This window comes from Haliotis rubra, unplaced genomic scaffold, assembly GCF_003918875.1.
Source record: "Haliotis rubra isolate DU_JTF1 unplaced genomic scaffold, ASM391887v1 Scf291, whole genome shotgun sequence".
In the NCBI taxonomy this organism is placed as follows: Eukaryota; Metazoa; Mollusca; class Gastropoda; order Lepetellida; family Haliotidae; genus Haliotis; species Haliotis rubra.
Genome location: NW_025766959.1, coordinates 1,200,860 through 1,228,468, shown reverse-complemented (window position 1 = coordinate 1,228,468; position 27,609 = coordinate 1,200,860). Strand labels below are relative to the sequence as shown.

The following is a 27,609-nucleotide window of genomic DNA, read 5'->3' as shown; positions in this document are numbered from 1 at the left end:
TAGATTTTGCCAAGGCATTCGATTCAGTTGATAGGAACAAATTATGGAAGCTACTCACCAAGCACGGCTTGAGAGCAAAATGGGAACCGTATTAAGTAATGTATTTAACAATGTGAAAGCATGTGTGCGTTATAATGGTGTTATGTCATCAACATTTTATAGCAATATCGATGTACACCAAGGCTGTATAGTATTACTAAGTCCATTTGTTAATTTCTTTATAACTGAATTAGTGACAGTTGTGTATCAAAATTGTACAGATGATATTCACTTGCAGCCAGATATTGGTTAGGTATCTGTGTTATTGTTTGCTGATGATGTCATGATGTTTTCAAGCAGCTGCACTAAAAGTGGCTGTATGACGGAGAATACTCAGATGTTGTTAAAGGCTGTCCATGTTGCGTTATCATGGTATCATCATGCAAAAAGTGCTGCTTTACAGGGACGAAAGGTTTTCATGGGCATTTACAGAATTTTAAAGAAATTGGGCAATGTAAATTTCAAAATATTTGAAACAATAATTACACCAATTCTGTTATGTAAGGCAGAGGTTTGGGGGCTTTTCTTGTTTGGAAGCATTGGAAAATGTTAATATTTATGCATGTAAAAATGTCTTAGGAGTTACTCAAATACCCCAAATGTGATATATGGTGAATGTGGTCGCTTCCTACTTTCTCTGGAAGCACAGGTAAAAGTTATCAAATACTGGATACAGCTCTTGGATATACCTGTAACAAGGTTGCCCAAGAAATGTTATAATAATATGTGTTTGTTTGACACTGAAGGAAAATCAAATTTGGTAACGAATGTTAGCAATTTACTAAATCCTTGTGGTTTCAGTGATGTTTTTGTCACAAAAGATTACTTGCCCCTAGTCATTCCATAATGCTGTATCACAATGATTAAAAGATGTGTACATTCAGACCTGGAAATCATCTTTATACAGTAGCCCAAATCCACATTTTACAGTACTTTTAAATCTGTTTTAAATACAGAGCAATACCTCCACGAAATTAATCACAGAAAATTCTTCGTTTCATTATCCAGATTTAGATGTTCTTCACATGACCTTGTGATCGATAAGGGCAGACATTATAACAATCCAAGAGAAAACAGATTGTGTAAATTTTGTACATTAGTATTGAAGATGTGTTCCACTTTTTGTTGGTATGTCCTTACCACACTGACAAAATATCCGCAGTATTACCATAAACAAGTGATTTCTGCAGGTGTATAAGCAATAAATATATAAAATATGAGTGCAGATATTTATTCTTGACAGATATTTATTCAAATCTCCTTTATATATTCACAAGATCTTTCGCCGTTCAACGGCTCTTCAGGTGTACCTATTACCGTTATGTGTCACCTATGACGACACTCAGCTTTCATTGTACCACGCTTTTATACATCGAAAAAACGTACTATGTACTATAGGCATTTGGCTTCTTCAGTAATGGAATAAAAGAGATTTGATTTGACTGTACTCGGGTTAAGGAGCATTTAGCTGTTACCCCATACATTTGGCTCTTACACAGCATATGTGTTGTTCAATGTTGACTTGGCGCGCATAAAACTGACATTTGACATCTCCTGCATTGATCAAGCTTCAAATCGGTTCCAATTTCATGTCGACCCCATCCATGAGATAACGCTCTTGGAGTAATATGTCACAATGGAGACGCCCTGTCAGTTCCGATTCTGCAGTAGGCAGAATGACCCGTCGCCATGCTACCAGAACTGCATTTTTATTCTTGTTACATTCGTCCATCTTCCAGCTCCATGTGTGTACCATCTATGTGGCCGCATCCCCACAACTCAGCAACGCTTCCAAATAAGCCCGGTAGGGGTAGGTTCATGTGGATGGTGTGATTTTCAAGTACCGTTTATATTCTTAATTTTGAGACCGACACGAAGTTAACACTGACATGGACAGGCTTAGCAAAGTGAAACTGGAGGGACCGAAGTGGACTGTGATGAATCACCTTTTTGTACTGAGGTAACTGCATGGGGGACAGAAAAGGGATCCAGTTGAGCCTTGCGACATTCGCAGGCACAGTTTCCACATCTTTCAAAGCACACTGCATGGTCAAGATATTTTTGGAGGGTTTGTCTGTGGCTTCCATTGATGAAGTTCCAAAGTGCACGTCGACCATGTCGTCCCATGGGCTTGTCCTGTTTCCGTCTATGTCCCATTACAGCTCAAGGTTGACTGAACCCTAGGGTGGACGGTAGTCTCGATTTATCAGGGATGTTTTGTGTGACCTGGGAATGTATAGGGCAGTAAGGTTGCGAAAGTGATGGGTACGTACATGATGCTCTTTTATGTGGTAGGTTTCAAGTCCAAAGAAGGTGGCTTCCTCATAGGCTTCCCGAATGAAAGGTATCCAGGAAAGACTTGTGATCAGCTGGAGATGCAGCCATAGTGTTTTTGACAGAGCCATGTAACGGACATTTAAGTAGAGACGACGAAACCTTTTCAATTTTCGTAGGATTTCGATTTTGCAATTGTTACTTTATCATGAGGGTGTGTCTCTTAGGAGCTGTCAGAGAGGCGTTGTGTGGGTTCTTTGTTTTCAGACATCTGGGTAATAGTCGCAGAGGCTTCCCATCAGCCCAAACAGTGCCTCTCTTTTAGAGCACATACCTTCTAACTTGCTGATGATCCTGGCATCATAGAAATCCGATTTTGAAGCTCAATATAGTTGGTCTTTTATAACTCGCACTTAGCCATGGTCAGACAACTAACGGGATCGGGTGGTCTGGCTCACTGACTTGGTTCAGACATCGTATCGCAATTGCGTAGATCCATGCTCATGATGCTGATTATTGGATTGTCCGGTCCAGACTCGAGTATTTACAGACCGCCATAAAGCAGGAATATTGGTGAGGGTGGTGTTAAACAGCAAACAAATAGTTCGTGCCGATTGCGCCCGTGAAGATCAGGGTTAGAATTGATCTGCAGTAACCCATGCTTATCATAAGAGGCGAGTCACGGGATTGGGTGGTCAGGCTCGCTGACTTGGTTGACACGCGTCATCTGTTCCAAGTTGCGTAGATCGATGCTCATGCTGTTGGTCACTGGGTTGTCTGGTCCAGGCTCGCTTGTTTACAGACCGCCGCCATATAGCTGGAATATTGCTGAGTGCAGCGTAATTCTAAACTCACTGTAGGCTCCTATACCAGCCATACCAAGTCTTCGAGGGACTGTTCGTTTGTTGATGGTGCTTCCTAGTGACGTCGATGGATATGCCGGATGTAGCAGTGTCGTGACTCTTTCAGATTTTGTGCGGTCTTGGGTCTGGCCTGTTTGCTGGTAGTGGTGTTTCAATTTGCTCATAGTTGCCTGACTGCACTTGAAGGTTTTTGCCAGCTGACGTTGTTAAGCTCTAATATTGACCATACCGATCACGCTGCCTTGTAACAGCGATGACATCCATTTCAGAATCAACCCAAGCATTAATATAATGCACGGGTCATGGAGTCTTAACAACCACCAGTCCACATCTCCATAATTACAGGCATGTTGTATGTCTTCCATGCCTATCTATAGCGTTGAGTTCAAAAACAGTTTTTGAAAGGTCTGCAGGAAACATGCAGGTCATTGTTGAGTCACAGTTGGATGCAAACATTGCAGAATGCATCACAGCCTTGATGCAAATGTCCAGATCACTATGACACTAGGCCAGTAATTCCTCAAGCAGATAAAAAAGTTTTCCATTCAGCTGGAAACGTGCTCCTGGAGACAGGCGAATACGGACCTATTACCATTGGAAGTGCCTTTTTTAGTTCAGTCAGTGCAAACGCTTTTGGAAATGCGTTTAGAGACCATCCAAAATCATATTCAGTTTGTCTTGCAGTTGGAGGTAACCATAGAATACCTTTTGCAGACCACTACATCAGCCAAAACAATAATAGACGACTCGTCACCTTTCCCACGGCCCTTTTCAGGGCCAACCCAAATCCTCTCAAGAGAATGCTTGCACAAACACATATCTGACAACATCCTCATGTTGCTGACCTACGCATTATCAATCGATGATCCAATCTTTCCATACGCCCGCTACGTATTTCCCGCCACTCGTTTCCCGCCCCGCGAGATCCTATACTTCTCGTATTCGGTCTCATGAACGCCACTTGACCCCTAGCCGGAAATGCTGCCATCTTGAAATATCCTGATAGGATAACCAGGATGACTAATTTTGATAAAATATTATTTGATATTCATTGATCTGGACACATTGCTGTTGCACAGAAACGACCTTGATGGACTACTTGATAGAGGTCGTGTCTGGAGATCGAGTGCGGGCGATCGGATCAGATCGTCCAAACATGTCAACACGTACTACTCGCAACTTGTCAATGGTGTAGGGTCCGACAAAGTCACAGTGGATAATTTGCTATGGTACTGAATCTATCCGAGTTACACCAATGGGGCTCCGCGACACAGCATGAAGGCCTTCTGTACACGCTGAACACTGACTGACGTATTCTCGAACTTGTGTAGTGGACTTGTCAGTCATCCATGCTAAATTCCATGTACGTATCACGCCAAAATGAGCAAGATCATGATCATGCTTGATAACAGCATGCTGTTTATCTGTTGATAAGGCCTCTGAATCTTCCACGGGAAATCTTGACAGAATGTAACTTGGAATGTGATCTTTCCCAGGTATATAGATTTATAGGTATATCAAACTGATAATCTGAAAGTTATAAAGACCATCTTGCGCATTTATTAGATTTTGATGACATAATAAATGTCAAAGGCCTGTGGTCTGTTTTGATTACAAACTTCCTACCATAAATGTATTCTTTAAATTTCCGTACTGCCCAGATAAGTGCCAAAGCTTCCCTGTGTACAATGCAATAATATTTTTAAGCATAGCCAATAGGATGATCATTCAGCAGAACTACCCTGCTAACCCCGTTTTACTGGCGTCTGTCTGAACAACAAATGCAGAAGCATAAGGACTAAAGTCAGGATGCGCTAACACTGGCGCCTTAGTCAGAACAGCCTTATCTCTGCCAAACACACTCTGTTCACTTTCATGCCAAACATACGTACGAGATTCTACCATGCGACTAACATTGGGAATAAATCTAACAAAGCATGTAGCCAAACCAAGAAATGACTTAACTTGCTCCCATGTACAAGGAATACGATTATTCAGAACCGCCTTAAAGCCTTTCCTACCAGGACCAACTCCATCAGCAGAAATTGAGAAACCAAGATATTCTATAGCAGCCATAAAGAAATGAAAGTCAAACCAAAAGACGTCATTCGCTCAAACACCTCACGCAACATTGACAAATGTTCAACACACATCTACATGAAACAAAATGTGAGGTAGAAAACGGCAAAGCAGCAAGAGTGGTACCGAGTGTTACGTTCTTTACCTCGTATCGTAAACCCAAAACGGGAACGAATAATAATTTTGAAGGAGGTCTGTAAATGTCGTACTGCCAATGTAAAGCTCTCTACAATACTAGGCAGCAAAACAAATGTAACAAGACACTCAAAAAATAACACACCCTCCAGTTTATGTAAAGCTCTCTACAATACAACACGGGAAGGCGGTTATATTCTACCAAATACAACAAAGAAGATATTGAGTCGGACAGTCTATGTAAAGCTCTCTACAATACTAGACCGCGCGAGCACCGTATCCCTCGTTGTTTAAACCACCCCAAAATATACCCACGAGGTAGACAACGTCAACACTTTTATATAAAACACAACAGAGACTAGTAAAAACAACATTTCACAAATTTTATTCGTAAATATGCACATCTACATTTCTACCCACAAATCAGCTCAGTTTACAAAACAGTTCTCATGTCAGTATCAAACCTCACGGGGCACGTAATTTTGAGAAATGCGCACGACGGGCTGAACCTGTTGTGTTCAAAGTCTATATCGTCTTCTGCACACCATTTCCATAGTCTTAATCCACACCATGCACACACGACCTTGTCCGCCACGCCCGTATAAAAGAATCCTCTCCGGGCTAGCTGTCTTCCCTTTTGAACCATTTGTTCTGGCCAGTCCTGGAAAGAAACCATCTTGGCGTAGCCGCTGAGCATTGCTTCGTAACAGTAATTCTGGCTTAAATCCGTCAGTAGCCTGCTAGGTTCCCCCATGTGTCTCCGCGTGTACCTCAAGAACAGTCTTTCACCGTTTCTCCTCCATTCTCCCTGTTGCGAAACGGTAATTTTGAATCCACATTATCATCGCTGAAACGTTGGATACCATATTTCCCGTCCACCGACAAGGTGTCTTCGTTTCCAGAGTCCTTTGATGGCGATACTTCTCCCTTCTTATTGAAGAAAAGTTTACATCTTTCTCCATCGCTCTGGTCATTATACGAATTGGGAACGTAGCAGCAGGACATCGTTGTACGGAGCACTCAAAATATACAACCTCGCTCTCGGGCAGACGGCTTCCAACTAGCTACTGCGTGCTGGGGTGTGTGATACTCTCAACACCATCAGCGGTTACGTGCAAAAAGAATAGGGGGCGTGACCTAAGGGCGCATCATCCTGCCATTGGACGCTAAGGGGTCAAATACCGGTCCTGGACATAATTATACCTATTACATCAAACACAGTCGTTATCGCTGCGAGTACCTGACAGCCTAAGCGCTAAAAGCCGGGCTTAACACCTCTTTGTATGGTTGTCTAGTAAGACCGGGTTTTGGCGAGATGACGGGCGTGGGAAAAATTGACAACATTCCTACAGCTCTATCAATAACCTAATTTTTCCCTCGTCAAAATCCATAGCTCTTAAAGTTCTCGAGTATATTCTTCTTGGCACTATCATACCATCTGAAAACCATGGAATCGTTTGCAAGCGTATTACTTTTACTGAAATGACTAACTATATCGTCTTTAGAAATACCTCGAGATCGCCAGCTACCGAAATATAAACAATGGTGACCGCAAGCTACTGACGACAGACTTTGCACACAAACTCTGTTGTAGGAATAATGCTAACGACCGTATTTTGTCACAAAATCGTGAAATTCGGGCCATATTCGCGTGTAATCTATGTGTAATCTACCGGGTGCCTCTACGCTTAAAGCGAGCCAGTGACTTCCCGGTTCGCTTTTTCTGTCCGTGTTGCAAATAAACAGTATAGGATATTTCAGTCTCTTCATCCCGACTATTTTATTACCACACACCTCTTCCAAAGTATTTATGCTACTTATACCGCCATAGTTGTTTTTAAGGAAAGGCTCATTACGACCAAACCATTCCAAATCTCGACCGTACAACATTTTAGAAGCATATGTAACTCGTCCCTCGTCTACGTCAGTGTATAGCGGCATTTCTAAAGTGGTCAAATTCTATTACGCTGTCCAGCTCTCTATAACACACTAACGTCAGAGCTCGGGGCGTTGGCTGCGAAAATTTCAATTCTATGCCGACCTTACCAGAGCTCTTCGGATACACGTGTGACATGTCAGCACCTAAATCGTGCGTTAAATCGAACACAAACAATGTAGTGCCGTCTAAAACTCTTTGAGAGTCACTGTGTGCGTGGAATTTCTCCCAAACCCCTGTATTTCTAAACAGCTCTAGGTATGTCTGATACATCCGTGTAGAGTCGGGTTCGAAATTGACGGTATGGCATCTTTGCCTACCTCCTGACCATTTACTTTAACGGCTATTTCCGTCCAATCCAAAAGGCTGGAAATTAAAAGGATTTTGTTCGAAACCCCGCAAAGGATTCGTTGTCAACGAGACCGAGTACTATTCTTTTAGGAATGTGACCCATTATTAAATGTTCGAATTATATTCTATCAGGCCTTGGGGAATGTCGTGCTGCCGTAGTTTTCTCCTGGGCTATGGGATATTTCATGGTACTTCCACGCGTCAAACCTCTAATATGGCTATCTCTAATAGCTGGTGCTACGTTTACTTGTCTGACATGAAATTCGGCTGAGAGTATATGGCAAGCATAACCGGGTATGAAAGTACCGGCCTCGTCCGTAGTGGAGTGCTAACATATAGAAGTTATTTGGGCTACACGTATCAATTCGATTTTAAAGGTACCCCGTCTATGAGGTATCTATGCTGCATGAACAAATCAGAGTGTAATGTTCCAACGAGTTCTAAGGGCCTACTGGGCACACATTTTGCCGTCGTTTCGCGAATGCGGGTTGGAATCTTCATTGCCTAGAGAAAAGTTAAAAACACCCTGCCTTATCTTTACTGAAATTCTGTGCTACCAAATTGTTGTCTATTTGCGATTTATCGCAGCTCAGTAGTGTTTCTATGTACGCCTCTGTGCGGGTATGTACCCAAACTGTCTGTTAATTCTAGTTGATTAGGAGCCCGCTATTACTCTCACCTCCCGAAATAGAGAATGTAGAGTATTTGTCACGAGGGCGCACATCTCTACGTCTAGTCACCGTCTCCCCATCAGCGCTCGACACATTGTCAGCGACTGTAGCACGACCATCCGTCGTCTTAAATTCGCATACAATTCTCAGGTAACATTCAGCCAAGTCTACTTAGCTGTTTATAGGGTTATTGATATCAAACCTTATGGTGCCGTCCAACTGCCCGAGGCCTGTAACGGGACTTTATTTGGTCCAGTGTGAATCCGTCATCGTGGAAACAATACCCGGTAATGAAAATAAATCAAGTTCGCTTTTACCGCATTGCGCGTGTTCCATGTCCCTCGACATCGTGATGGATGCTATGATATCTCTACTAAAATACCAAACGCCTCTTAGACTTTCTCCTACGCTTCTTTCTGCTCGGGAGGGATCAAACAGCCGGAATTCTCTCTTTTAGACGGCGTATTTTTTACGAGGTGTCTGATTACCCGTATTAACGAGTCACGCTTATGGCTCGACGTCCCCGATGGAAATGATCCCAAAACACCTTTCATCGTGCTTTTAAGCGCCCTGCTACTTCGATGCGTTTTATACTTTCTGGCGCTTTTGAACTACCCGTCACCACGCTGCCCACAACACCCGCAGCAGCCTTGGCTCCCTCCCTCAATAGTATTTTTACCCGTTGACTTTAGCAGGGGCATCGCTATTCTACCTATAGCGTCTAAAATATTCCCGAGTCCAGCACCACCTTGACCATAATGCCTGCCCACGTTCACCGGGTATGTGATTCCCGTACATCCCTCTACAGACGTCTTACGGCGTTTATCCCTCGCTTTTAAAATGGAGTATCACCACCGACCAACCGCTGCTAGCAAATGATGCAGATTAGATCGCGATCGTCTCTTATAAGAATAGTCACAGAACGTATCTCGTCACATTTTAAAGACAGATATTGAATAGGGTTCTTTTCGGCTCCACGTATACTACATCTTTTAACATTTTCCTTTTTGACGGGTATCAATGTCAACAGAGGCGCCATTGTGTGACCAACTATCTGTTCGTGTATAATGTCGGCATAGACGTACATATTGTGGAAAAGTTGTTCTTTGGAGAAATTGGAACATCGATGCATACGGAAGTCGTTCTACGGAGTCGCCCTGTCGCCCTCGGGCACTACGGTTGTGAAACCCAGCATGGAAGCCAAGTAAGGAGACACGTCGAATCTAGGACCACACTTTCCTAAAACATGTCTCACCTCTTCAGCATCGACCCCCTCGAAATCGCTTTCCACAAAGCCCGAGGCCATGTAGACTAAATCGTCTCGGGAGTACAAATATTTACTAGTCTCTTTAGGCGTTATCAATTCTATATCGATTTCCACACCACCCCCTGCATTACTATGTTTATGATATTCTTCACGCCAGGCTTGCAACCGCATGTTGATGGAGCTATTCATGGTATCTAAGAGTCTCGCGACTGTACAATTCCTTTGCGGCAGCATTAGCTGCCCCAGAAATTTGGTTTCTAAGCCGAATTTATCCTTTCTCACCACGCCCTTCTTATACACTCTCTCACGGACGGGGACAGTCATGTACGCGCTGAAAGCGTTATGAGGAACAGGTAAATTGTGCCATGTCACGGGTATCTGCACAGTACTAACACCAACCCTGCAATTATCCTTTCGTTTTACCTTCAGGGGTAGCGGTAAATCTACGGTGTAAGTGTGCTGTACATTATCCGATCGAGTTTCCGGGACTGGCATCGCTTGGTAGGGTAATGTAAAAATCTGTAAACTTCATCACCGTTATTCATAATGCGTGGTGCTGTTCTCCCATACGCTGACGTTCGGTGACAGATGAAGGTTGTTGCTGTTATGACTTCTTAAAAGGCCGGAGGGGTATGAACCGAAATGCGTGAGACAGCGATATACTTTCAGTAGTTCAAACAACGGTTCTTTAACCTTCTTTATATCCCTCGGGCTAGTTCGGACGATGTGGTACCTTTCAGCGACAGGTAGCATACGATCAGCACGCATAGCAGGATGGTGTGTAGTGGTAGCTTCCTCATGCACGTCAACCCCCTTTTGAGGAAATCCCTACCATGTGACTTTCTGGTAGCCATTGGTCGAATTCTTTGCTTTCGGGCATCCCTTCCATCGAACTAGTATTTCTCTTTACCCGTAGTCTTATTGACCCTTCTCTTTAACACTTTTCTACTTCCGTTACGCTCCGGCTCCGACACGACTTGTAACTCATCCGGTAAAAATGTTCCTTTATAGCGTTTCTATTGTAGTCGCCAGATTTTATAGAGTGATGTCGGTTTCCTATATCTAACTTTGTTGACCATTAAAAATATTTCCCTGGTCCAGTTGGCCTCCGTAACCTTTAACAAAAATTCCCTTTACTCGTCGAAATTCTGACTGGTGTTTGCGGCAATAAAGTATTTCTCACGTTTTGGGGAATTTAACGTTTTGCTTGAGGGGAATCTTTTGACTGCGTTTGCTGCCTCGCGCTGTGTGGTTCCATACCGCTATCTCGTCGAGAATAGTTATCACGTCGCTAGGCTTATGTCCCATGGAAGCGTGGTATGCGTTATTGTAGGCTTTCAATATTTTAGCCAATACCCCTCATACATACCGAGGTTGCGACACAGTGTGTTGAAGCATTCCTCACATCCGGTCTTAGAGTTCTCTCTGAAATCTTTCCAATGACAGAACATTTCACGTCATCGTTCGGACTAGAATATAAAACATTTCCAGAACGTTCGCTAATATGATGCTTAAAGGAACTTCGTTGACAAATTCACTACCTTTTATCGGTCATTAAGCTATGGAAAATGGCGAGGAACTTAGCACGGTTCAGAATTCTTTTGAAACCGTCGGTCACTGTTACAGCCTTTTGATCCTTGAACACGTCTATAACGCATAATATAAATTTGTAACCATCGTTGACTTTGCTAATACGCGACACGTCCGACAAATCGATCAGCCTGCCACAACTGGTCCTTTGGTAATTACATATGGTAGCCGGAATAGTGCTTGTTCAGGAAAGCTTGGCAGGCGCGGTGAGGTTTATGTAGACTGTAAGGCCGGCTGTCTCTTTAACCAGACCGTTACCTGAGCAGGGTAGGTTTGACAGAAACCTTTCATTCCCTAGCCTCCGATAATTTTCTTAAGTGGCTAACCCGCGAATCAAAACCTCGATAATATCATAATACGGCGACGCTCTAATCCATTTCAGCCAGTAAGGTTTAATAACTTTTCCAGGCCATTGTCGATAATTGTCGACCCACGAGTAATCACCCTTTGAACTGTTTCACCTCCGGCATTGTCCGAGCTCCAGCCCTTCTTCATTACTTCGTTTCTTCTTCCTTTCTAAGCTGACTTCGTGAGGAGTTGACGCTCGTGTATAACCTGCCATTACGAGTGCTTCAGTGTTTCAAACCGACAGTGTCTGCCATTCTCATTTACAGGAAAGCAGCGCTACTCAAGTATTTATTACTTACCCTCGCTTTTCGTCAGCTCGTAATAGAACAAGACTTACAGAGGTCTCCGGTATAACTCAAAGTTCGCGCGATCCCCACAATCTCCTGCAAGTCTGGATCGTTTAATAAAGTCGGTAATATCTTTAGCATATGGTCTGTATGGATTGAAGTTAACCGTCAAAGCTTAAAAGAGCAATGGGTTGACAGGATAGTATCTTGCCCGATGCTCGGACCATTCTTCGCGAGAGGAATGGGCGGCGCTGGAATGCGTCTTCTGGGGAGCAATTCCAGCGTGATGGTTAAGGAGGACATCGGCTATATGGGTATTAGACCCTACCTTTCTGACACGAGGTTTGTTATGACTGAAGCTAAAAAGAGGCAGCATAAATAAATGGTGATGAACAATCTTCCTTTGTTAATATTTTCGTCTTTGCCAGCGTGCGAAACTCTGAGTCACCGGCATAGAGTATGGAGAGCTCTTTTCTCTTAGGAGTTGGCCTGAGTCCTGATCATCGATCGCCGTTAAATCTCAAGTCGGAATACACATTAATCGGCTGTCTTGCTAAAAGCGTCTATGACTCTTAGGGTAAACAATTAACGAATTCGGGCGCTCTGACGGCGGTTGGGGCCCTACGCCGGTGTAGTGTGTACAATGTCCGCTGGGCTATTTTAACCTCTGTTGACGGAATCGCCTTTGGCGCATATCTTCTCTTACCACACGGTGTTCTCTTACGACGTTTCAGCGTCGAAGTCGAGTGTAATTTCACCGTTTGAGCTTAATTTTATTGGCATCGTAACTTTATGGTTATTTAAGGGTGTCGCTTTACTCAGAACGATCTTGGGTAAAATTGACGCGAGGTACTTTTTACGACCTCTCGCGACATTTATGGTTATTTGTTTCCCTCGTTCAGAACGCATTCCAGTGCGGGCTCGTATAGAGGTATTTGACCCTATGGTATGGCAAGTAATCACCCCGCTGAAGCGGTACTGTTCTCAAAACTGTATACGCTATCATCGCCGATGAATTAAACTGCTATTCGGCTGTCATTAAGTTATACAAAGAACACTTCATCGTCCCGACAATGTAATAGCGTCATTGTCCCCAAAGCATGAAGAAGAAAAGAACTCATGGTGGTAGGCGATGGTGCTCGTGCTCACTAATTACTAGAGTCATACGAGCTGTAGTCGTAAACGACGTCGCCAGAATAGTCGATAGTCATCTGGTGCTGCTACTACTATTGCTTTCCTGGTCAGCCGTCGTGCGTGGATCCGTCGCGAGGCTACCCCCACGTTCGTCGTCTGCTCAGCATTTCATTTCCCCGAAACGGCAACTCTTTAAAACGTTATGGCAATCCGTTCGCTAAACGATTAAGGGTTGTATGTTTTCATTTCTCCGTTCTCTGTTTAAACTGGTTTCGGCCTCGGCAAACATTCGGGCGGTGGATTCGGTGTTAAATTCTGGCGTTAATGCGGGTGTTGCGGATGTGAAGGTAAGCCTCTTAAAGCTTTCTCCCATTTCAATCGGAAAATATTTGTCCCAGCTAAATGCCTCTATCTGGCTTCTATCCCGGGATTCTTCGTACACAACAATCTGGTATAATTTAAACTGATCGATTCGCATGGAACTGTGGTGTTCAGCGGCAAAAATATTCCGGTAATAAGTATAGGTATACTATTTGTCGATATGAGGCGATCTTTCGAACGAACGTATCTAAGTAACTCTTTTGTCCTCGCCCTTTAATCAAATCGCTTCGCCGGCTGCTTCACGGCTGACGCTTCAGATGAAGCCAGCCAACGAGCTCTCTTACGCCAATGAATCTTTGCAATTTAAACGAAATGGTTTCATACCTCCCCTGATGCAGATGGCTTTATAGCGTCGTATACGGGTTGGTGTTTCACTGTAGACCCATACTATAACAAGTCCTAGTAATTTTGCTTAGTAAAGGCCATGGACCATCTATATCGTTTTCTAGCATGTGCTTCACGAAAGTGGTTTTACCTGCACCGCTAGGGTGGTCTCCTATTAAGAGTCTGAATATCTTCTTGGGGATTTGGGAAATGAATCTCTGTTGACTAGACGTTTCTGCCCATCAGCCATAGTCGTCCATGTTTACTTCCTCGGGAGGTGGTGACAACGCTTATGGGCTTCTCTCTCAACATGACGGTATATAAAGGGCCCTCTCCACTGTATATAAAGGGGTAAAGAGGTAATTTAGTAGTAGGAGGGAATACGGCTTATGCTGCATTTGCATTGTGCGCCCGTATGCGCTGAAAATGTCGTAATACCCCAAAGGAGGATTATTCGTATTGGAAAATGGAAAACTATGGCAAGAGAGGGAGAAAGAGACTCGTGATAATATCCAAAGCATGTGTGTCTGACGGCCCTAGGGCTATTGGTTTAGCTATCGCGCATGCAGCTGACCGTCATAGCTTCTTGCCACTCCACTCATACGAACAACACCCTCAGGCCATTTTGTCGCTGTGGAACAGGTGTGAATCTATAACGGATCAACGGTGTATCGCCAATCAGCTACGCCTTTCGACAACAAAACGTGTTTCCGTTTGTTTGAAAGAAAATTCTGCTGAACGTAGATATCAGGCAATTTACTAGCTGGTAAAGAGACACGAATTTTAGGTATATCTATCTCCCGCGGAGGAATGGCGTAAATTAACCGGCTAACATTGCAATGAGATAAATAATCTTATCAAAGCTGCTACCGTGACGTCTTGATTTAAAACACGTACTGTCCTCGGTTTCTAGTGTCCGTGAGATTTTACTACTGAAATAAATGGCCAGGAGAATGTATAACCACACCCGAAGGTGGTTTTACACAATTGTTCCAAAAACCATTATGACGGCTATTCTAAAAGTGTCAGTTACATCGCCCTTCCCAACGTACTTAACTGCTCCCAAATGTATGATAAAGGCCGCTTCTGGTAAGCAGCGAAGGACGCCGTTGTTCTAATAATTACTGCCACGCTGTTCCAAAAGTATGATAGACCCTTCCAAAATCGTGTCATTAGCCCCGGACCCGCTCCATAGATTTTACCGCTAAAAAGTATCGGTGAAGGCGATATAATCACGCCAGCGAATGACATACCGCCCAAAAGTATGATTATCGCCATTCCTAAAGTATCAGCTTCTACAATGCATTTGACGATTAACTGATCTAAAAGAAGTACGACGGGGATAAGTTTACAAAAAAACTGCATAAACTATGCACCCCTTTTTTCCAATCCAGACCTCGACATACCCTAAGTTGGGGGTGCGCGAATAATGACAGAAATAGCGGAATGCTACGACTTTCCAATGGAACACGCGATCCGGTTCGTTTTATTTTAAAAAAATATTACTATCATCATCGTTGTTATAATCCGCCGCATCGACACGCCGAGAAGGAGTGGGTGCGCGCTTGTTCAGGTAAACGAAAATCGCGGAGTCACCAGTATCGCTCGATCGGCTTCGACCCACGAAGCCTGTGAGCTCGATGTCTACAGTTCTCCCAGCTTCCTCGGGTTTTCGCTGTTCTCGCTGCCCCGCGTAGGCGACAGTGGTAGCCATTTGCAATGCTTCTGGTGGTTCTGCTTCATTTTGCCCTCTGCGTCGATTACCGTCGTCGCCCGGGATTTCTCTTTTAGTTGCATAGTTGACGGTCAATTCGGCTTCTTGGTGGTTCGTAAGGTTGTTCGATCCTTGGTCGCCGCCGTGTGGTGTCGTTTTTGGTGGTCGGTGGTGGTGCTGCCGCCGCTGGTCGATGCGCCGAAGTGGTCTCGCGTCAGTCGTTGTTTACGATGCGTACGGTATCTCTTTTGGTCCTCTAGAAGTGATAGACTTCCGGAGGATTGGGGCTAATTAAGATTGGAGAGCCACCACTCACGATAATGATAGGGCGCCCGTCAGGGCGTAAATGACGAACGACGATCGTCGTTCTCATGATCGTTTGACTGTAGAACATAGACCGTGGGTAATGGTGAATCGGAGCGGTGAGGGAAAGATCATTATGGCTGGTGTTTCGGAGGCAATCCAGGAGAGCGTTGTGGCTTTTATAGTGAGAGACGAATCGCCCGAAGAGCTTATTACCGGTCGGATCGCGACTCATTGAGTTTGACGAGGCATTGGTTTCGCAATACGTAGCGCGCTGAGTATAGGCTCAACCGTAGAAGTTACGAAGCTGCGAATAATGTGATGCTTAGCCGTGCTACCGCCGCTGGAAAAACAAACTATAATGCTAGCCGCCGTTTTGCAATGTACAAAGCATTCTTTAGGAGAAGATGGGTGGTCCCGGAAAGTGGACCGTTGGGTGACTCACAGCCAGGTGGACTGCGCAGCGCGGTCACTGACTATTTTGAATTGTCATCCTTCTGCCTGATATGACACTTACTACCGTGCGTCAAACGTCTCAAGGTAGGTGTCCCTTCAGGATGGTACGGTTACAATACACACATTAGCGCTGTAATGCCATTGTAGTCTGGTAGTCCCGTTTTACATAGACCGGTTTGGATAACCCCGTAGATGACGCCACAACACGGCAAAGTGGTGACAATGGCAATGATGATTGGGTATGGTGGTGGTGGTGTTACGGTGTTGACGCTTCCGCACCGACATCAGCTCTAAATCCCAATTTTCTTCCGCGTTGGCAGCAGTGACTCAATTCTTGTCCCCTCTGATATACCGAGAATTAATTCCGCCTCCAGTCTTCTTCCATCCCATCGGTTCTGTAACTGAGCAGCCCTGTCCCGTCATGCAGCAGGTAATACAGCCATTCAAAGCGACACAACTTGTCATCACCTCGTGATCGACCGTAAATCTAATTCGTTGAAGTGAAGAGTTCACCAAAATTCCACCGGTAAATTAACCACGTCCTTTGTTGGGATGACGATCTGCAGGAGAGAGGTCCTCTCCAGAGGAGCTTAAAGCGGCGGTTGGGTGAGGGCTGCAGAATGGCTACCGATGTTAAGCAGCGGTTCTTCACACCTCTAGATTGTTGTGCTTCAATACGCATTTTTCTTAATTTCCAGTGTGCGATTCGAATCTTTTATCTTAATTTGGAAACACACATTTTGAGAACGTTCGATATCCATGCTGTCAGTTTTCTGCGAGATGCGGTATCTGCAGTAAAGCACGGGAGGAAGAGATGGCACCTACCAAAAGGTATGACACAGCGTCCTGCAACGTGGAACAATTCGGTTCAGAAGTATGACAACTCCTCCCAAAAGTGTAATCCGTTACAACCTCGGCGCAATTCCTTTGCCAGATTTAGTACTACCAAAGTTAATAGGACGGTTCGCGAATCATGCCCAAGTACATGCACACCGGTTCCAAAGCATGACACCCCTTTATGCAACATGATGTTGGTTTCTGCTATGACACACTGTTTCCAAAAGAGAATATGACAATTCCTTACAAAAATACGATATTGCTGTTTTCAAGAGTATGACATCCTTAATTCCAAAGCTGATGTGCGTATAACACCCTTTATAAAAATATTTATAAGCTGTTTTCAAAGCATGACCAACCGTATCCAGAAGTAGGGTAGACTATTCCAAAGCTATCACCGACCCTTTGCAAAATATGATAGTAAGCCAAACGCATTACACTCATACCGCTTCGTGTTTACTCCGCCTCTTAGCGTGTCTGATTGCTAGAGCATGAGGTCGAAGACAAGTTCCACCGCGATAGGTCATATATTGCAGCGGTTTATTGTATGTCGTATGCTGTGGCTATTACATTAGTCAGTTATAGAGAGTTGGATAGCAGCAGGCCAGCAATGTGATCATTTTAGCGGTACTGCTATACCTGAATGCAGAATGACGGGCAGTTTACTCCTCCATCCTGAAATACTTAACGTAAAGGAGATCAGTAAAGGCTTCGGTAATACTGCCCTTTCTTTAAAACCAAACTGGTGGTAATACTGTTTACGACCGCAGTTGTGGCTGATTATCGTACCTACGCACAACGGCGGAAGAGCATCGATAGAGAAAGAGGGGAGCAAGATGATAGTAGATGTAATTCTTCGCGACTTCATGTGAGCTTTATTGGGGGAAAACTGGTGAGACGATTTGCGGCGACGACACGCAATGACTGTGTATTGAGACGATGAGTGAATTAACCCTGTTGACGATGTACGCAGAGGCTATATTTCGAGACGGTAGGTAAGTCTGTATGAAGAAGGAAAAAATGAACACGACCAGGGTGGGATAATTCAGCGATCGTGTACTCATAGGAGGACGATTAGAGACAGTTAGGCTGATTAACGTGATGTACGTAAGGAGTTTATTTTCGAAGGAAAGCGTGTAGAGACAGACGGGGTGACACTCCAGCGGTCATGTATAAATAGGGACGAATTAGAGCACTGTAGGCCAATTAACGATGTATGTAGGGGTGAAGGCTCTCAGTTGGAAGGGTGCAGAGACGAAAGGGAGGGTGGAACCTTTAGCGGCCTGGCGTATAGATAGGGGACGATTGAGCAGGTTCAGGCTGATTAACGATGTACGTAGGGGTTATTTTCGAAGGCTTCGGCACACGCGGTGGATTGGAAACGATTGCGTAATAAAGAGGGTGGTTAGACTCCATCAGCAGGAATTATACGATAAACCGAGGACATATGGCGCGTAAAGATAATAGGAGGGGCGATTTTCTGGAGTCTTCCTGCTGCGCGTGTCCGGACGTGTATGGTCAGCGTCTACAACGCGATTACTGCCCAATTACCCTTCGGGACCTTTGGGTGCATATCGCTCTCCAAACCATACCATCACCAGCTATCCGCAGAAGTTTGGACGTAATGGAGCCTTTTCTTGCAAGAAACAACCGCGGCGGTATAAGTAGCAGGAGGATACTTTGAGTAAAGGTGTTAATAGTAATAAAATAGACTGCAAATTTGAGGTGGAAGATTGGAATATCCATGGTTTTTATTTGCCCGCCACAGACAGGAAAAGCAGACCAGGTAGATTACACATACGCACTCACTTTTACGGTATAGATTACACGCCGAATATGGCCCGAATTTCACGGTTTTGCATTATTCCTACAAAAGAGTTCGTGTACAAAGCCTTGTCGTCGGTAGGCGCTATGCGATCACCATTTCAGTAAAAGTAATACGCTTCCATGGTTTTCTGTGGATGGCATGATAATACCAAGAAGAGTATACTCCAGGAACTTTAAGAGCCATGGATTTTGACGAGGAAAATTAGGTTATTGATGATAGAGCTGTAGGAATGTTCTTCGATTTTTTCCCACGCCGCCGTCTCGAAACAAAACCGATTTTACTATACCAACCATACAAAGAGGTGCTTAAGCCCGGCTTTAGCGGGCTTACGCAATTAGGGTACCCACAGCGATAACGCCTGTGTTTGATGTAATAAATTATGAGTATATGTCCAGGACCAGACTTGACCTCACCTTCCAATGGCAGGACAGATGCGCCCTTAGGTCACGCCCCCTATTCTTCGCACATTGCCAACCGCTGATGGTGACAAGAGTATCACGAGCACCGATTTACGCCCATAGCTAGTTGGAAGCCGTCTTCGCCCGAGAGTGAGGTTAGACATTTTTGAGTGTCGGGGTAACACGATGTCCCTGCTGCTACGTCTCTGAATCGTATAATGAGCAGAGGGATAGAGAAGAGATGTAAGCCTTTCTTCACAAGAAGGAGAAAAAGTACTACCACCATCGCACTGGAAACAGAAGACACTTTGTCAGTGGACGGGAACATGGATCTCCCAACCGTTTTGGTGAGTAGGAAATGTATTGTGCATATTTACGAATAAAGGGAATCAGTTGAAATGTGTTGTTTTATCTAGTCTCTGCATTTGTGTTTTATATAAAAGTGTTGATTTCGTTCTACCTCGTTAGGTATATTTTGGGGTGGTTTAAACAGCGAAGGATGCGAGGTGCTCGCGCGGTCTAGTATTGCAGAGAGCTTCTTTACACAGACAGCCCGGACTCAATATCTTCTTTGTCGTATTTGGTGGGAATGCAGCCGCCTTCCCGTAAGTTGTATTGTAGAGAGCTTTACATAGGCTGGAGGGTGTTATTTTGAGTGTCTTGTTACATTTTGTTTTGCTGCCTAGTATTGTGGTAGAGAGCTTTACATTGGCAGTTACGGTCATTTACAGACCTCCTTCAAAATTCATTATTCGTTCCCGCTTTGGGTTTACGATACGAATGTAAAGAACGTAACACTCCGTAATTTCTTGCTGCTTTGCCGTTTCTACCCTCACATTTTGTTTCATGTAGAATATCACCGTCTCACCGTCTTGTATTGTGGTAGAGAGCTTTACACAGACGGGGTGGTCGTGTGGTTAAGAGTGTCTAGGTGTTTCTTTTGGTCTAGTATTGTAGAGAGCTTTGCATAGACAGCACGAGATTCCTAGCCTCCTTTCAAAACTCAAATATTGTTGGCACGCTAATGGTGAATTTATGAAATTAAAACGCTAAATCTCAGAGCAATTGAGAATTCAGCTTGACGGACGGATTCTTATGGTCTTCCATTTTGTTTGTGACGTCAGTTTAGTAGGTGTCATAAGTAGAATGCGCGCACATGCCACACACACACACACACACACACACACACGTACATGCACGAACACGTACTAGATGACCATCATCCTATTTGTGACGGTTCAATGACCACGTGACGTCAATACCAAATCGTTGTAGGGCGTGACGTCAGTGTGGCAGTATATTTTGCACGAGGTTGCGTCACCATCAAGTGACGTCACTACCTTCGTTTGTAGGTCGTGACGTCACGAGACCTATCGTCGTCGACGTCATACGTGTATGACGTCAGTGCATGGCTGCATATTTTTCCGAGGTTGCGTCACGTTACGTCAACTCGGAAATGTGCGGTCACCATACTGGCTTTCCGCCCATCACGGTCAGATACACGCGAAGCATGATCTTTGGACAACCTACTTAGGACAAGATGTATAGCACGCTGTAATGCTAAAGGGCAGATTTTAAGCCAAACCACATGCGCGAGAACTGCGAGAACTATTTCATCCAAAACAATCTTATTATGAACAGAGCTCCTATCAAGAACTCTGAATTTTTTGAATTTTTTTGAATCTCATCAGTGCCTCATTAGGAGTCATTAAAGGGAAACGTTCGTCAAGCAAGTTCTCAGGTCCAAACAAAATCTTAAACTCTTATCAGCCTTCTTAACCAAAACAATTGGTGAACTGACAGTTGATGTACTAGGTTCCACTATACCTTGACCCACCATTGATTTAGTTTCTTCATCAACAATCTTATCGGCGTGAGGACCAAACTGGCTGCGACTCAAATCTGCATTCGGTTTAAGTATAAACATGAATGTTTGGCCATTCACCTTGCCTAAACCTGTGAACAGTGTATCTTTGTATTCTCTGAGCAATGCTATCAACTTTTCCCGGTGTAAATCATCCACAGGTCCTATGTTAAACTTCGGATCGCTTAAATCCCTCTGTTATGAAGTTGAAGGTGTATTTGAAATGTCAACTCCATCAACTTTCTTATTGGAGAATAGGGGTACATTTCCTTTGAAAGTTATTCGTCTAGACAGGATTATCAAATATTGGCTTAAGATTTTGAGAAGTAAACTAGATAGATACATAGTTTTGATATGCAATTCATTATGGAATAGTTCAAATGAGTGAGTGAGTGAGTGAGTATGGTTTTACGCCGCTTTTTAGCAATATTCCAGCAATATCACGGCGGGGGACACCAGAAATGGGCTTCACACAGTTCAAATGAGAACCCTGATGTTGAAAATTGGGCAAGATTATTGAGAGATACGCTCTTCAGGTTTGGTTTTGGTTATATTTGCCCAATATCTTCCTGAAAGTTGTGATTTTGTGAGAGAATTTACACAAAGGGCTAAGGATATTTATTCTCAAATATGGAAACATGAATTATCAACTTGTATCTTCATATTAAGGAAACTCTGTGCATCGAGAAATATTTAACTAAAATTGATGTTAAGAGTGAGTGAGTGAGTGAGTATGGTTTTACGCCGCTTTTAGCAATATTCCAGCAATATCACGGCGGGGGACACCAGAAATGGGCTTCACACAATGTGCCCATGTGGGGATTCGAACCCGGGTCTTCGGCGTGACGAGCCAACGCTTTAACCACTAGGCTACCCCACCAGCCCCTTGATGTTACACGTTTCCGTCTCAGTTCACGTATGCTTATGATTGAAAAAGGAAGATGGAGTGTGCCTAAAATCCCACTTGCTGATAGATTATGTCCCTTTTGTACTAACGAAATAGAAGATGAGTACCACGTACTCTTGATTTGTCCAAAAATATCGAGAAATACGTAAACAACATTTAGGAATATTTTATTGGAAAATATAAGTATGCTTAAGTTAATCAAATTGTTAAAAGTGAAAACAGTTTTGGAAGTATTGAAAGCTGCAAAGTGTATTTATTCTTATCTTAAATGAAAGAAACAAAGTTGAATTTTTGTAAATCGTTCACACATATCCTCACTCTTGGGCAATAATAATGATAATAACAATATGGATTGCTGTCTATATATTTGAATTCATAGCCATACTTTTGGTATGAATATTCAAATTATCTATATTGTATTGGTCTTTGACCTAATAAAAATCGTGTCTTGTCTCGTCTTGTCATTGCTGCTTAACTCTCGATGTTTTTGCCCACTAGATTAGTGATACAGTTTGAAATAGCGAGCCATGGCACCTCATTGACAGAATTAGGCAATACATCTTTGGATAAGGGTGCTGATGACAATGGTGTTGAATGACTCATGATGGGTGCAGTTCACGGGTGAAGCTGCCTCGGCTTCGCATGCTACCTTTTTGCAGGTTGTACATATGAGGACTTGGATAAGAGTGGATGACAGCATAAGTCCACAAAGGCAGCAGCACGAGATACTGTCTGATGTTTGTTATCAATGTGACCTCTTATAGGAGGCCTGAGATGAGGGAAATGCAGTTGGTTTGTCTGTAATGTTTTGCACCTTCCAATAACACTTCTAATTTCAAAATTTAACGCTTGCTTACTCATGAATAGCGGCATCTGGTGAGTGCTCGATAGCCTTTACAGCCTTGTCTTGTGGTGACCGGAAGCGGAATCGATCCACAGCACTCTTTGCTGTTCGTAAAGTCTTATTATCCTCCTGATAGGATACGTCCAAAACCTTCGAAGTCAATTTAATCTATCAGGTGGGAATATATGTGTTTTAAATGTGTGGCTTTGTCTAGAATTGCTTTGAAATTTGAAGTTTGGACAGAGTCACGAAAGCGGTTCATGCACGAAGCAATGTACTGTACCAGTCCCACGATAGTCCCTAGTATAGTGATCTACCTTCAGTTGTGGGCGATCTATAGCCTGTTTATTAATTGCAGGACGTCTTCTATAGTTAAACTGTTTTAGATTAAATTACTAGTTATAGTTATGCGATTGTCTAGTTGTTTTGCTGTCGATTGTTGACAGAGTGTTTATAATTTACACCCAATTATTATAAATCTATAACTTGATTTTACTACGATGTTGCTGAAATATTGCCGGTGTGATTCTTAGATACTTAACTCACTCACTCACTCACTCATAAAAGTCAGAAGCGGAATTAGGGCATCTAACGTGAGTTGCCGCTCGCAATGACCGATGGAGGGACGAGATCCTGTTGGGCAAGGGGCGCTGGGCGGCATTTCCTTTTGCACCTTACACCAGTTTGACCCTGACTTCGCAAGACGGGTGATAGGAATGGGCAGTTCAGCCGTCGGCTGTGCACGAAAGCCCTGTTCATAATGACGTTTTGGGTGCGGACGGACTGTTTTAAATCATTAATATGGTGGCGCTGGTGCAGCCGGGGTGGGGCTGGGTTTAATGGGTAATGTTTTGCTATTGCTGTATGCAGACATTGTTTGAAGCAATAGTCGTTTGAAGTTTGCAAGTCTCCGTAGTATGTCATCGGTATGGTTCTGATTGTGAAACAGATTGCAAGATGATGGCGCAAATCACCGCTTCACCAAAAGGATGCACTGTGAAACGAAAACCGTTCCTGAAGGCATGGAACTCGAAATGCTAATTCAACGAAAATAAACCTAACGTATTTGTTTTATCCGAGGACGGATTTTGTGAACCAGCTAACTGCTAATCATATGGGCTACCTATTGGAATAAACCGTTGATCATTCAGAATGGAGGCCCACGCTCGAAGCGTTTGCGAAACAACTGGGCCTCAAGAAAAGGAGAAACACTCGACCTGGGGAGGAGGAGGACGTCTTCCGTGTATGTTCTGTTCACCAGAGACGCGTTTTCGCAAATACCTGAAATCAGACAAATCCCAATCATCCCATGTTTTTCATAATTTCAGCAAAGACGCATTTGAATAGAAGAATAAATGGACACTAGCACACTTAGCACATGAGGGCAGCGATGACAGCTTCCAAATCTATGCATGTATATCGCGACTGCATGCTGATACCGGCACATTTGGATTTTGTTAAAGCGCACCTCAATAGATTATCCCTTACAGGCTGCGTGACGGGTTTTATGGCGGTTGAACTGCATTGCATCAGGGTTCTATTCTCCTGAACTTTGTTAGCCATGGATATGCTCATGTTTTGTGGAAAGATCACGGGTACAATATTACTCTATTGGACTGCGGAAACTTAATGGGAAAGATCACAAGGGAACATATCTGATTACGTTGTGCTTGCGAAAGAATAGTTTATAGGACAACATTTTGGCTGTGTAACAAAGAAGTTCTTACATCATATTGTGATAACTAAAGATTACAATAAGCTATTATAATAATAGAAATGTTTTGGATAAAATGTTGCAAATGAGATACCGCATTCAACTAGCAGATTCGGGACTGGCACTTTAAGAACATCAACGGTAAACTGATATTTATAAACTAATGTTCTTCTTGGCACCCCAATCAGATTTTGTTAATGTTTCCAAACCAAAATTGTTACCGGCTTTGAACGATCGGCATCTTTTAAATGTATTAAGCGCATGCATTTCTTAATCCTGTGGCACAAACGGCGAATCGCTCAAATTCGTTTTTGTAAACGCTTATTGAGGAAGGGAAAGCGACCATGCGAAGTATGGTGGAGACTGGACTAAAACCTGTTACATTTTCGGGTGGCGCTTTATTTACCAAGAAAATATGAAATCTGGCAAGGAAACGCATAACGTATATTAGCACATACATGCAATCTGTAACGAAAGCGAAGCCGCAGCAGCTGTCAGTGCCATACAAAACTATACAGTGTACAACTGGCGATGACGTTGCCGCTGAAGGTGATGTCTGTACAAGTCCCAACATAGAGAGGTATATATGAGGAGTGGCAATGGTCAATCACAGTTGTCTCCTTCTGGGGCTTACTTCCCACAAAGAAACTGGCTTTTCGGGATTTAACTGACTTAGTACGGATGCTGTTTATTGTGTCGGCGCGTGCGTGCGCACGATGATATTGAGAAGAGACTAAATGAGTGAAATCAGGTTGCTATGGTACTGGGTTAGCTTTAGCAATATTCTGACGAACTATGCATTTGGGGAATTTGAAGGGCGGGATTACGTGGCACGACTTACCAAGCAGGGAATTGCGAAATGGGTTGCCAGTATTGCGAATACATGCTAACGTCTGAAACGGCTAGAGGTACAGTCCACGGCACCGGCATACTCGATTTGTTCAATTGCAAATTGACGTTTCTGCTGGAAGCTTTGGGTGTGATGATGGCGATTGGCCAACAGTTATTTTGAGAACAACGTACAAATATTTCTAGAGGTGGATGTTTTGAGTGGTGGGTAAATGAATGTGGATTTTTTCAGAACAAATAATCGACTTCAAAAATATGTGGGATTGGACCCTGGTTTTCAGTGTGACGAGGGCGGATGAAATGAGTGAATGGTAAATGATGGATGGTTTAAACCTCTGAACACAACTTGAAAGCTGGTAATGAAAAGAAACATTCAGAATCTATTCATCTGCGGGGTGTTTGGTGGCGTAAGACTCAGTTTCCTTGTCCTGGACGGGTTTGTCACGCGCGGCAGCAGGACAACGATGTCAGGCGTGCTGGTAATGATTTGCAGAGGGCAGGAAGAGGACGTTGCTCTCTCCAGGTTGCACGCACTACATGCATAGACGTTAGGCTTTAACTTCCGGTTCATCTGAATCAGTTGCTCCCGCTGGTCTGAGCCAGAATTGAAGGGAATTGCGGGTTAGTTAGGCTCCTTACAGTTAGAACAGTGTATTTCAATTTATATCAAGCTTGATGTCGAAGGGAATACCCGACGTGATGCAGATCTAAGGCCTTACTACATTCGAGGGAAACCACAGCACCAGCCGCCTTCAACCACAACTTTGAATGGAGCGGACAAATGTAGAAACATCGTCTAGTATTTGAACCCAGAGTTTTGCTCACATAAGGGGCGTTACTACCCGGCGAATTGCGGGCGCTTGGGCATCGGCCTGGGGATACTGTGTAAATGTTCATATACTGGTTCCCAGTAACTTCCCACAGACCTACGAAGATAACGATGCGGTACATATAAACGGCCTTTGAAGAGGTTTAATTGGCGCTCTTCTGTTTGAGTTCAGCGCTGCGGCTTCGTGGTGGCGAACCACAACCTTATCTCATCTGCTCCGTAGTGACCTTAAGGGGACATTATTCGTGACTCTGTTCGAACCTGACCGTCGTATGTTTCACGTAGAACCGGCAACTTTAAATGCTGTAATGCGTAACGATAAGTGTTTTGTTGTAACGGGGCAGAATATTTTAACATTTAGACAGATATCATCAGAATTAATTTGGCCCCAGAATTTTAGATTTGCGTGGGCGCTCTCAAACATCTGCGGAAGATGAATTTTGTTTATCGAAGCGTCAGTGGGCTGAATGATCTTCAACTCCCGCACTGCTTTAGACTTGACTTGTTCTTCACGTGCGGGGAGATGGGGCCCTGGCTTCGAGAGTCACAGATTTTTCTGCAGTCTTTGTTCTTACCCTTGAAATCAATTTCCTGCACAAATACGTTGACATGTCCGAGTGGGATCTGACCAGGAAAATAAATGGCAAAATAGTACATATAACGGTAGATAATGTGCAATGTTAAAAGAATGGGGAGTTGAGTTAACCTTAGTAAAGGTTGCTTCGTGAAAAGGGCCTGTACAATCAACATAAAACAGAATGTATTTGAGATGGATTGACAATGCTCCCATGTAAATGTATAGTCAAGCGACCAACAGGGTAGGCCGAAACATGGGATATTATTACATACATCGAGAGTAATATCAAAACATATTGGCGGTGTTGGCCTCTCTTCGAGGCAGCAGTAAGTCGCCAGCCTAGTCCACCAGTTTGGCATTACTCTTTTTTTCGGGCAGATATGCTTTAAATGGCTGTGCTACTTGCTACGGAACGGTGAAGCCTCCCGTTATGCTGGCGGGCGCGGACGCAATGACCACGGATATAACGCGAACAAATTATGCTAATTCGACAAACTTCGTGGGTAATCAGGTCCTGTTCTCGCCGAACCAGCGTGGTGAGGTCTGGAAGGACGGCACCAAAATTAACCAGGAAGGCCTGGAACGCGGCCTGTATATATGCCGTTCTACTCCACTCGTTCATAGTTCAAATTTCCGATAAGATTTTGGTATTTACGCAAAAGGAGTGAATGGGTTTAGCATAGTTTTGATGCCGTTTTTGATGAGTCAGTGTCAATAGAGAGTATTCTTTGGCTAAGAATATAAATAGTAGAAAGATACATAGGCAAAATAATCCAATGTAAAGGATTCCTTTTCTTGTGTTTGCAGGCT

At 43.7% G+C, this 27,609-nt stretch overlaps 1 long non-coding RNA gene across 1 annotated transcript; it reads right to left on the bottom strand.

The window, feature by feature from the left end:
* Positions 1–25,531: 25,531 nt before the first annotated feature.
* Positions 25,532–27,199, bottom strand: LOC124281997. Its single transcript, XR_006900033.1, has 3 exons — positions 27,162–27,199; positions 26,798–26,846; positions 25,532–25,987 (listed from the first exon to the last, which is right to left on the bottom strand). It is a non-coding gene; the product is annotated as an uncharacterized LOC124281997 (long non-coding RNA).
* Between the last annotated feature and the right edge of the window lie 410 nt (positions 27,200–27,609).